We start from the raw sequence: 13,295 nt of genomic DNA on the forward strand, positions 1-13,295 counted from the left end.
GCCTATAAGACTCAATCCTCCATGATGGAGCCTTCCAGGGTTGGGGGTCAGTTTTTACTTTCAAGAGCCTTATTATTAAATTTTCAGTGCAAGTATTTATACCTTGGAAATCAGCAAACACTATAAATAAAGTTTGATTTATTATTTTGTTGATTGTCTAGAAAGTGATGGAGAAGATGTTAATAATGAGGATTAAGCTTAAAAGTACACAAGGTGTTTTTGGAGAGCTTGTTTTTAAACATTTATCAGTATACTTGATGTAGGAGGTGAAAAAAGGGTTAATAGAAAAACCCAAGACCCAAGCTTTAATTAAGATATTAGCTCCAAAAGGGAGTTAGACCCCAGTTAATGGATAACTTACAAGTCAAAATGCTAGGTTCTTGTACCCACAGAAATAAGCGTCCATAACAGGGACAGAGGGAGAGAGGCCACAATGACCTTAGACTAAATGACAACAGTATAGAAATTCTAAAGAAAAATGATTATATTTTGAAACTAGCCATGGGAATCAGAAAGAGACATGTGCAGAAAAGGCCAAATTTGTCCCCAGATTCACCTTATGACATGTAAACCCCCAAAACACACCTCCACTGAAAAAGGTACCCGCCTTGGGAGTTGGCTTAGGACCCCAAGAACTCCAAATTAGGATAAGCCCTGCCCTGAAATACCCCAAGGTAGAGAATATTATAATGAGGACAGTCCCTCCCTTGTACCTCTCCAAGTTGGTGATTATAATGAGACTGATAATCAATTTATCTACACTATAAATATAACTGTCTTTTCTTTCACTATTCAAGAGATACTCTTCCACTATTCTGGTTCTCTCCCTGTGATCACTCAAAGTATTACAATAAAACTTGGGAAACTGAGTCACTGAGTCTTGTAATTCTTTTGGGACAATCAATTTGACCCTAAATTCTAGCCCACATCACACTCTTGACTCTCTCCTACAAACTTCTACATGGTAGACTAGAATCAGGAAGGGTATGTCTGTGACTTCTCCAAGGAATGGTATCTTCAAACCAGTTCATCCACATTATGCTTATATGTATATATGTTGTATCTGTTGTATCTCCTCTATTCTTCCATAGAATGTTGGGTTGGGAACTGTTTAATTTTTAAACTTTTACTTTTTTGGCATCTCTAGCACAATGCCTAGCACACAGTAAGCACTTAATAAATGCTTGTTGATTGATGACCTTGGTCAAGTCACTTAAGTTATCTGAGCCTCCATTTTCTTTTGTGTGTGTGTGTGTGTATGTGTGTATTTGTGTGTGAGGCAATTGGGGTTAAGTGACTTGCCCAGGGTCACACAGCTAGTAAGTGTTAAGTGTCTCAGGTCCTCCTGACTCCAGGGCCGGTGCTCTATCCACTGCGCCACCTAGCTGCCCCCCTCCATTTTCTTATCTGTAAAATAAGGGATCTGACTAAGAGGTGTCAAACTTTCCTGTCAATACTTGGAGTAAGTCTGGAGCAGATTAAAATGTAATTGGAGAACATTTAACAAAGTAAATAAAATATCATAAAATTTAAATAATTTTAATATATGGTTTTCTAAGTCAATATATGGCCCACAAGGATTTTTATGTAGGGTTCATTTATATGTTGTTTGGACAGTAGACCTGGGAGATGGAATGAGAATTGGCATAAAACAAGGAAATTAACAACCATAGTAACTCCCAGAGTGGATTTTGAGCTCAAACGAAACTTAAAATCACAGAGTCCTATCTCCTTACTTTATAGGTGAGCCAACTGATGCATCTGCATGAAGTAATTTTCCCAAGGTCGCACAGATAGTAAAATGACAGGGTCAGGATTCAAGATCTGAACCTAGTTGCTTTGAATCCCAAAGCAACAGACTTTCCCCCTGTTAAGGGTTAAAATTCTAGCTAGTCTGTCTAAAATATCTAATGAGTGGTCGCCAATAAATTATAAGCTTTAGCAAGAGTTAGACTTTTAAGCATTTATTAAGGAGAATAAGAATTTGGTAAAGAGAGAGAGAAAGGCCTAGATTCCTATCTATTAAAGGGAGAGCACATTTCTAGCTCCGCTCTCCGCCAGAGTCCAGAGGAAAGAGCCCGAGACCAAGCGCCAGTCTCTTCCTTCCTCCTCCCACTCGTCCGCGTCACTTCCTGATGCCTGGTCTTGCCCTCAAAGACCTTCGCTTCATGGGCAGAACTCCTCCACAGCAAGTCTCCAGCAGGTGGCGTCATTCCAATCGTTACACCCCCCACTGTACTACACAGTCTCCCAAAGATGTGAGTAAAGCACTTTTGTAAACTGCAATACATTACGTAATTGTATTTGTTGGTTTTATAGTGGGACCTGTTCTCACCTGTTCTACAATCCAACCAAAGTGGCCTTTTTGCTGTTATTCACCCATTACACTCCATCTCTTATCTCCATGCCTTTGTTTAGGCTGTCCCTGAAGTCTGGAATGCACTCCCTCATCACTCCAACTCTTAGAATCTCTAGTTTCCTTTAAAACTTCCCTGTTCTGACCTTAAGGACAGTCCTGATTTCCTCAGCTATTAGTGCTCTCCACACAATAATCATCTTGCATTTACATGTTTTATTTTGTATATTCTTATGGGTGTGTTACTTCCCTGAGAAAATGTGAATTCCATGAAGAAAGGGATTTTCTTTTTTGGCCCCAGGTCTGGAAGAAAAAAGAAAAAAAAAGGTGCTTAAAAAATACTGATCAACACAAAAAAAATTCCTGGGAAAAAACTGTTTCTACTATTTCTACTATTATGTACAGTAAAGATGGAACCAAGGAAGGGCAAAGGAGAAAGGTAGAATAAGCCAGGTATTGAACCACTAAAGGAAAGTTAAGTGGCACAGTGGATAGAGCACTGAGCCTGGAGTCAGAAGATCTGAATTCAAATCTGGCCTCATACATTTAGTAGCTGTGTGACCCTGGGCAAGACACTTAACCCTGTTTGCCTCAATTTCCTCATCTGTAAAAAGAGTTGGAGAAGGAAATGGCAAACCACTCCAGTACCTTTGCCTTGAAAAACTTCAGTGGAGTCACAAAAAGTCAAATACACCTGAAAAATGACAGAACAACAAGAAATCTTAAGGAGTTGCCTGCAGTATGAGGACTTTGTAAACAGTTTGCTCAGGATCACACAGCCAATGGAAGTCAGAGGTAGGACTTGAACCCAGGTTTTCCTGACCCAGGAACAAATTTTTTATACCATTTCTGCCTCTCTATACAAGTATGAAATATTTTATTAGTAGATATGCTCATGAGCTATTTCTAAGATCATTTCTACTTCTAAAAGTCTATGGCTTCTCATTTTTTATGTCTTTTGTAACAAACAAACAAACAAACAAAAGGCCAACCAGCAAACGTGGTCATCTCCCAAATAGGGCCTTTCATGTGGTGAGGTTCACTCAGAGCAGACCTTAGCTTAAAAAGACCAAAGTCTCCCACTGCATTCTGGGCCATCACTGGTCATCCTGACCTATGTCTTACCACTGACCACCGATGACTGGAGGAGAGAATGAGGCTGATGACTTTGCACAGCCCCACCTCACTTAAATCCAATTCACTACAAGTCATGACATCGTCCTGTCATTGGTCTACTTTGAGAAGGAAGGAAGAACAACAAACAACAACAATCACTCAGGGCAATGTCAATAAATAACAAAATAATGGGAGTCATGACATCTGTCTTTTGTTAAGTCCACTGTCAAAAAGAGTTAGAAATGAGGCCTATAGAGTAAAGTGTTCACTTTGGGGCTTGTTATGTCTACTCTTTGGAGTACACAAGGGCATAGATTTAGAGTAGAAGGAATTTTTGAGGGAAGGGAAGGAATTTTTAGCCCAAACCATTCATTGTATAGATAATGAAACTAAGTCTCAGAGAAATTAACTGATTTACCTAAGGTCCCATAGGTAATAAATGGCAGAGGTAGAATTTGAACCCAGGACCTCTGTTCTAAATACAATAGTCTTTCTGTTATGTCATGCTGCCTCTTTAAAAAGATTTATGAGCAATTAGGTTTATTTACAATGTGGATATTCCCATCCTTCCATGCCAGTTACACTCTCCCTACCTCTCCTTACCTCACCTCCCATTCCCCCTCCTTTCCAACCCCACCCTGCTGCCATGTCTTTTCATTCAACTTGATTCAGATCCATGTTTTCCCCTAGTTCATTCATGGAAGACCCACCTAATGAACAGGAGGCCTTCCCAGGAAGTCTTTTTACATTTCCTGGTTACCAGTTGAGCTGTTGGGCCATACATCTATTCACCCCGGCTCCCATTCCCATGAAACAAAGAAGCCACTGAATGCAATGAAATAATAATTATCCATTTGAAAGTGAGTTAATTTAACCCTGTGCTATTAGACAGAACTAGGCCCAGCACATTTAAGGTCCAGTGCCTATTGACAGGCATATCTTTAGTAGGCCATGTATACTCAGAGGCCAATCTAAAATGATAATGCCAGTAATGATACACTTATTCTTATTGAGCAGGGCCAGGGAATTCGTATGGTAGGGAAGGGTTAACTTAGAATGGGAGAGTCTCTGATGCTGCTAACTCATTTCCTCTGATGGAAATCGATAGATTGCAGACTGCCATCAACAATATCCTCAAGAAAATGCTCAGCAGACTGGCCACATGTTGGCTTCATATCCTTCCTACCCCACCAGAATGGCTGAAGGTGGTTTCAGAGCCAGGCCAGATCAATCTGATAAATGAAAAGATATTTCTTGTCTTCTCTACAGTGAGTTTCCGTTGTTTAAAAAAAAAAAGTTTCCATTTGGAAGACTTAAGCATAAATCAAGGACACATTAGATTGGCAGTGCCAATGGCAGGCATTTTCTCTTGCTTGTAGGCCTTGAGAGTTAAAATAATAATAATAAATAATAATAATAATAACATTTATAAAGTGCTTCAAAGTTTGCCAAGCACTTACAAATATTATAGCATTTCATTCTCAGAACAATCCTAGGAGGTAGATGTTTTACTGAAGAGGAAACTGAGGTAGAGAGTGGTTAAGTGACTTGTCCAGGGTCACACAACTAGTAAATATCCGAAACACTACTCCACCAGTTGCCTCTGTCAGAGCAAAAGACATCAAAAAATATATTTAAAAAAATAAAACAAAGTTTACTAGTCCACTATCTTTTAGATTTTAGGTAAACCTCAATTTGCCTCAGTTTTCTCAACTGTGAAATGGGGATACTATTGACACCTATCTCGCAAGTATGTTATAAGGATCAAATGAAATTATATTTGTCAAAAGTGCTTAGCACAGGGTCTGGGCAGCTAGGTGATGCAGTGGATAGAGCACCAGGTCTACTGTTAGGAAGACTCATCTTCCTGAGTTCAAATCTGTCCTCAGACATATACTAGCCATGTAACCCTGGGCAACCAGGAGTTAGAAAAGACAAATGATTAATACTAGTGTCTTGTCTTTTCTATTTTAGAGAGAATCTTCTCTTCTTTGAGATATTCTGAGAACTGACTCCTTGAATACCTTTAAAATTGTGTTGCCTATTGCTCTGATTTCTTCTGTATATATTTATTTAGTTAGGTCTAGCTGCTCTTTCCACCTTTACCTTTCGAAGGACTATTACCACTTCCTTACATGGTACACTAAATATACACATGGCAGAATTAAAATGCTGTAGTTCCATTATGATTATCCAACGGAATGTATCATTATTTAAAATGCCAGATCTGTTCCTCTTAATATCTATTTGTTGTTCTCTTTTAGGTCTACAAATTCTTTTGTAATAACCTGATTTTGCTTCATCCTAGGTCAAACCCCCACGGACCATTTTTCACCGTTTTATGAAGAAGTATGACTTGCAGGCTTCCATCTTCCTCTTAGGTGATGTTCTGCAAATGAATGTGTACTCTGGACTGGAGATATTCTTAGGTGCTACTCCTCTGTTTGGAAAGAAGACTAGGAATTTGCTGACTGAATTTGTTTTTTGGGGTTCTTTCAAGTGCACCGTGGTAAGGTGGGGCGTATAGTTCTGGATTTGGAATCTGATGGCATATCTGGGCCCCATGATTCCTTCTCTATAGACTCACTGCCCCTATCCCTAACTGCAAATATCTTGGCAGCCATGTCTGTAGTTAATGGAAGTCTAATTAAATATATGTACTTGAGTGAGGCAAAAAAAAAAAAAAAAAGTCTGGTTTAAGTTCTCATTTTGCCACTTAGTTACCAATGAGGCTTTGACAAGTTGCTTAAACCCTCAGGGTCACAATTTCTTCATCTGTAAAATAAGGGGGTTAGAATAGATGACCTCTAAAGGACCTTCAAGATTTTGACCTCTGATCTAAAGTCTCAACAGTAGAACCAAAACACAAATAACCAAGTTTCTAGTCCAGAATGTCAGCTAACCTCTCTGCCCCCATCCAGGGTTCACTCATCCAAATTGCACTGACAGTGCCAGGTTAGGTGTCTAGAGGTGTTGCTTCTGCTACTTTCAGGGTTCTAGGAATAATCCTGTAGGTAACTCTCCCTAATACTTGTTAATGAGCCCCCACTGGTGAGTTTCCCTTTAACAATCAACCAAAAGACTCGGTTTATTTAAAAAAGTGTTTACTCAAATGACATATCAAAAATAGTGGTTACAAAGTATTTTCCCCAAGGCGAGGGGTACTCTCTCACAAATGCACACAGTGTCCATGGGGGGAAAGAGTAGTCACAAACTTAAAGTGCTATGGCAGGTTATAAGACATGCATTCACAGGGAACATACCTAGTCAAGACAATCCACAGCTTTGGGATTGCAGGGCCTCAAGATTCTTTCTTTCTCTGTAGGGTACTCAGAAAGCTTGTGTGGCACTGGTGATGGATGGGTTACTTGCTCTACTGCTTGGCTGACCTGAAGCCCTGCAAGGCATGGAATTTCTGTTGGACAGACATCAACTAATCTGGGCTTGTTCCTTGTAGGGTTTGGTGTTTCATCTGGATATGGCTAAGATATGTCAAAAAAATCACTTGCCTGCTACTCTGGCTCCTCACCAGATAAACTGATGCTGAACTTAACCAAGTAGGCCATCCTGCAACTGGACAGTTGCTACTTGACGGTGCTGGGCAGACTGCTCAACCACTGGGCTTTTGCTGCCCAGCTGAGCCAGGCATGTCATTTGTCTTATGGGCTCTTCTCAGTATGCAGTATCTCTCTCTCTCTCTCTTTTTTTTTTTGGTGAGGCAATTGGGGTTAAGTGACTTGCCCAGGGTCACACAGCTACTAAGTGTCAAGTATCTGAGGTCAGATTTGAACTCAGGTCCTCCTAACACCAGGGCCGGTGCTCTATCCACTGTGTCACCTGGCTGCCCCCAGTATCTCTTTTGGACTAGTTGATTTGCTATATTCCCTGGGCTTACACTTCAATGGAGAGTTTTAGTCTTTTTCCATCCTCAGTCCCTGACTTGTCTGGGTTATGCTATAGTTTCTTCAAAGGTAGCTAAATGGTGCAGTAGATAATGTTGGGCCTGGAGTCAGGAAGATCTGGATTCAAATCCAGCTTCAGACTCTTATAAGCTGTGTGACCCTGGGCAAGTCATTTAACTGCATTTGTTTCAATTTCCTCATCTGAAAATGATTTGGAGAAGGAAATGGCAAACCACTCCAGGATCTTTGCTAAGAAAAACCCAAATGGTATCATGAAGAATCATACACAATCGAAAACAACTGAACAACAACAAAAAATGCTCTCTTCAGCTGAAGTACTATCATATTCTTTGCATCTGGAGTGCTGCAGGGTTCCTTCAGCTAAGACAACAACCCTTTTCCTAGGACAGGCAGAAGCTCCTTCCCTTTGATTCCTTTAGAACCTCAACCCTCAGCTTATTTGTCACCTCCAAGCTGAGGTAGGAAAGGACTAGCCCTTGCTGTTTGACAATCCTTCCTTGACTGAGTAAAGGACTCTACCTTGCCCTAGGGTGATTAGTTGAATTCAGATAGTGTCAGTTCCCAAAATCTTTTGGAGGATCTTATGTAGATAAATGGGCAGTTGGGTGGCCCAATGGCAAGAGCACTGGATCTGTAGTCAGGAAGACTCATCTTCCTAAATTCAAATCTGACCTTAGACCCTTACTAACTGTGTGACTCTGGGCAAGTTACTGAACCCTGTTTGCCTCAGTTTCCTCATCTGGAAAATGAGCTGGAGAAGGAAATAACAAACCATTCCAGTGTCTCTGCCAAGAAAACCCCCAACGGGAACATGAAGAGTTGGTGTGACTGAAAAAGCTGAACAACAACAAATACAGATAAGTGTCTAGGGATAAAGATTTGAAGGCAGTCTGTGCCCTGTAGGCAAATTCGGTGTCTAGTTGGCTGCTTCTTATACTATTCAAGTCTCAGACCCTTTATGATTCATCCTGCAGAATGAGGCACATCTATTTTTTATCCAAAGGCCTTTCCTTTTACATTATAATGTCTATGCCCCGTATCCTTTCCTGATCTTAAGCTTTTGTTGAAATCTCACAGAATACATCTGATAAATTATATTGCCTCATTCAAAATTCTACCATATCTAATCTGAGTTTATAGGATCAAGGATGTAGCCTTGGTAGGGACCTCTGAGGAGGTTAGCTATTCCAACAATTCTCAATATACAGTTACAGAAACTGAACCTCAGGGGCAGCTAGGTGGCCCAGTGGATAAAACACAGACCCTGGATTCACAAAGACCTGATTTCAAATCCAGCCTCAGACACTTGACACTTACTAGCTGTGGGACCCTGGGCAAGTCACAACCCTCATTGCCCTGCAAAAAAAAAAGAGAAAGAAACTGAACCTCCTGCCCCATGTAATATAGAGAGCAGAAGCTGATCAAAGGACCATAGATTTTCAACTAGAAAGGACTTTAAAACCCACTGGGAGGGGCAGCTAGGTGGTGCAGTGGATAGAGCACCAGCCCTGGATTCAGGAGTACCTGAGTTCAAATCCGGCCTCAGACACTTAACACTTACTAGCTGTGTGACCCTGGGCAAGTCACTTAACCCCAACTGCCCTGCAAAAAAACAAACAAAAACCACTGGGGTCTTCATTTTACAGATAAAGAAACTGAGACATAAAGTGACTGCCCACGTCACATACCTAGTAAATGTCCAAGGTGATTTGAACTCAAGTCTTTCTGACTCCAAACTCTTTGCTATTTCCAATATGCCATGCTGCTTTTCCCATCCCCGGCGCCCCCCACAAAATGCTACCAGGGACAGCTATATTTGAACCAGCTACCTCTGGAAGCTCAGGCAAACTCTTTCTTCCTGAGCCACTAGTCAGGAAGCCTGTGCTCCTTCCCCTAAACCTACTCTGCTTATGAATTGGTACTTTTAACCCTGGAAAAGCAAGTCACTGATGTCACCCAGAGTTAATAAAAATGAGCATTTCATTTTGTGGAAATGAATAACTGATCCGTAAACCTGAACTTGAAAGTAAGTGTTGGAAATGAACTCGGCACTGCCACATATAATGTCACCCCAGCTTAGGACCATAACTCTTGCAAGGAACTCAGCCAGATGTCAGATAAGTTCAACAGATAGTGGGGGGGGGAGGAATTGGTTTGAAGAGGAAGGAGCTCACAACCCTTCATTGTAATCCATGGTAATTTGTCAAAGAATCATAGGATCCTCAGAGGTCATCTAATGAAACTTCCTCAGTTTTTAAAATTAAGTCTTTGCAGGGGGGGGGGGGATTGCCCAGTGTCTCACAGGTACTAAATGAAAAACCCAGGATTTGAACCTTGTTCTCTGTCTCTAGATCACAGGTTTGTAGGAATAATATCATGGCTAGTTTGTGGTCTGTGGGTTAGAATATCTGGACTGTTATCACTACAATCATTTACATTTATGCAGTATATCCATCACAAGATATCCTGATTCACAGCAATATTCTGCAGTATAGTCACCCATTTTCATCACACTACAGCCTTTGCTTGCTACTCATTTGTTCTTGGAAAAAAAAGAGCGAATAAACCAGTTGCTTCTGCCTCCCAGAATTCCTATTCCTTCCCTGGTTAAGAAGGACCTAGTACAACTTGCAGGTAACTCTTGAACAGCATTGCCTAAATTTTTCTGATCTACAATGCACCCGTGAACTGGAATTTGCTAAGACACACTGGGAGGCTGGCTGTGTGTCTGGGGAGAAAGGGAAAAGAAGAACAGAAATGCCTATCCTCACTACATCCCAATTCAGTTATTCACCTATAGAACCCATTCCCCAGCCTCATTCCCCATCCTACTAAATGTATGTGTGCACTATCTTCCTTACCTCACTTCATACATTTGTTCCACCAAACAATATAAGTATGTGCAATTTGTATGATATTGCATTGATTAGTACAGACTACACAGATGTGTGTGCACATGTAAAATACAAAGAGAATAAATACAAATGATTCTTCTCTTTACCAACTGTCTTCTTATCCTAGAGAAATCTCTACCATGAGGGTGCATCCCATTCTCCTGATGAGTGAATGTTTGCCCAGACTACAACTGAGGGATGGAGGGTATTCCAAGGATGCTTCCCTTTCCTTATGATTCCATTCTCCAGCTTCCTCCTCTCCTCCTTCTCTTCAACAACTGTCTTGTCTCAGACCAAGTACCATTCCCCCTTCCCTTTCTAGCTCACGTTTGTGCCATGAATGGAAGTTCCATGTAGGAGAAGTAGGAACGGTCTTGTTTGCTTGTATTTGTATTCCCAGCACTTAGCACAGTGCCTGAAACATAGTGAGTACTTATTAAATACTTTATCCATCATCTTTCTGTGTTTCTGACGGATTCTCTCTGTCTCTGTTTCTCTGTCTTTGTCTCCATCTCTCTGTCTCTGTTTCTGTATCTGTGTCAGTCTCCCTCTCCTCTCCCTCTCTTTTCCCTCTCCCTTTCTCTCTCCCTCTCCTACACCATTTTAAGAAAAGTGCCCAGGCCAGACATGTTCATTCCTTTATTTCTTCACCATCTCCCCCACCCCCTTTGGAAGTCAGACATACTCAGTTCTGGTCCCAGTCCCAGTCCCAGTCCCAGTCCCAGTCCCAATCACTAACTTGCATTGTAACTTAGGTCAAATTCTTTTACCTTTTAGCCTCAGATTTCATGGTAGGATAAGAAGAACATTTAAAGGTAACCTGAGGGAGCACAGAGAGAGTGGGCCTGAGGGCTGGATAAGGACAAATATTGGTGGAATGATCACAGAGAAGTAATTTAACCTCTTGACACATCTGGGAAGATCTGGAAGGCTACATTTGGAACACACTAACCCATCTGCATTGTAGAGGCCAGCAGGGGCTCTTAACATGAGGTCTGTGGGGCATTGTTTTTTGAGAATATCTCGATAATTATCCAATATACTTAGCTTCTTTTGTAATCCTATGTATTTTATTTTATGCATTTAAAAATATGATTTTTTAGAAAGGGTCCCTAGGCATCATGAAACTGCCAAAGGGGTTCAGGACACATATAAAAAAGGTGAAGGATTCTGGTAGAAGGTGCACCCTTTAATCTCCTAAACTTATGAGGTCACAGATACAGAGAAAGACAGGGAGACAGGGAGAGAGAAAGAGAGGGAGAGAGACATAATAATGACTTGATCTGCTTTTCTTCCCTGTAAAAGTCCTGGCGCATGGGAGATAGCACCTATATAAAATATGCATGAGAAGAGCAGGAAGCAAAACAACATTTGGTCTCTGAAGGTACTGTAGGAAAAGGTTTTTAGCACCGGTTGCCCAAGATTAAGAGGAGTTGAGAAGATAGTGGGTGTACAACAACCATGAAGAAAGAACTTGGACTCTTAGAAGATCTAAGTAAAAGGAAAGGAAAAAGGGGAAGAACAAAGAATGAGGATGTTGGGGTAAAGACTTGCTGGGAAGGCAGAAATGCTGCAGTCTGTACTCAGACAAGAGTCTCTAGAGGCAAGTAGAGGAAAATACATTACAAGAGGCAGGAGGGACAGAAGGGAAAACAATGAAAGTTTGAATGTAGTATGTTTATAGGAAATGGATATGCAATCAGTGGAATGTTTTTGGAAATTTTCTTGGTTTATTTGGTATGGGAAAAGAACCATAAATATGTAAAATGTGCACGTGTAAATACCTTCTATAACTAAAGTCCACAAAATTAAAATAACCCCTGAAGATTACTGATAATTCTGTTTCATCTCTCAGTATTCTGTTCCTCCCTTTCCAGACTCTTTTATCCACCACTATGATCATTTTTTTCACCCTGGAAGATGCCTCCAGCCTTGCAGCCTTCTCAGGAGGGAAGATTCCTTTACCCCATGGCTCCTTTCTCTGACTGGTTGGTTTCTCCTGTTTTAAGAAAAGTGTCTAGGCTATTAACATGATGGTGGGGGCATCAAAAGACACCTGGAAAGGGGCAGCTAGGTGGCGCAGCGGATAGAGCACCGGCCCTGGAGTCAGGAGTACCTGAGTTCAAATCCAGCCTCAGACACTTAACACTAGCTGTGTGACCCTGGGCAAGTCACTTAACCCCAATTGCCTCACTAAAAACAAAACAAAACAAAACAAAACAAAACAAAACAAAACAAAACAAAACAAAACAAAACAAAACAAACAAACAAAAAAAGACACCTGGAAACTTGAAAGAAGGTCAGGTTTGGGTGGGGGAGAGGACAAGACTAGTTTTAAATATATTGGTGGAGCATCTGGGTGGAGATGCAGATTGGAAATTCAGTATTGGCACACATAAGAGAGATTACTGCTTGATAGTATAGTTTGGGGAATTATCTACATACAGGTGATAAATGAACCCATGAAAGCTACTGAGATGATCAATGAAAAGAGGATAAAAGAACATATAGCATAGTGCAAAGAATACTATAATCAGAGTCAGGGGGAACTAAATTTGAATCTTGAGTCTCTTCCACTTCAGTTCCCAGAACACAATGGATTCTTCACTGGAGGTCTTAACCAGAGACTGGATGGCCACTTCTCAGGTATGTTGGAGAAGAGATTCTTGTGTCAGTAGTTTGAATTAGATGACCTCTGAGCTTCCTTCTAACTCTAAGATTCAGTGATTTGCTGGTTGTATGACCTTTCATCAAGTGGACTTAATTTCTCTGAGTTTCAAAGAAATCTGCAAAAGGGGAGTGATAATGGTACCTGAAGTACACACACACACACACACACACACACTCTCTCTCTGTTCCAGCCAGATTAGACTACTTCCTATTCTGTGTATATACACAGTTCTATGAACATGGAGTTCTATCTCTATCCTCCATGACTGGAATGATCCCCTTCCTCACCTTTTCCTCTTGAAATGCATGACTCCCCTCAAGGCTCAGATCCAGTGC

Source organism: Dromiciops gliroides, chromosome 2 (genome assembly GCF_019393635.1).
Source record: "Dromiciops gliroides isolate mDroGli1 chromosome 2, mDroGli1.pri, whole genome shotgun sequence".
NCBI lineage: Eukaryota > Metazoa > Chordata > Mammalia > Microbiotheria > Microbiotheriidae > Dromiciops > Dromiciops gliroides.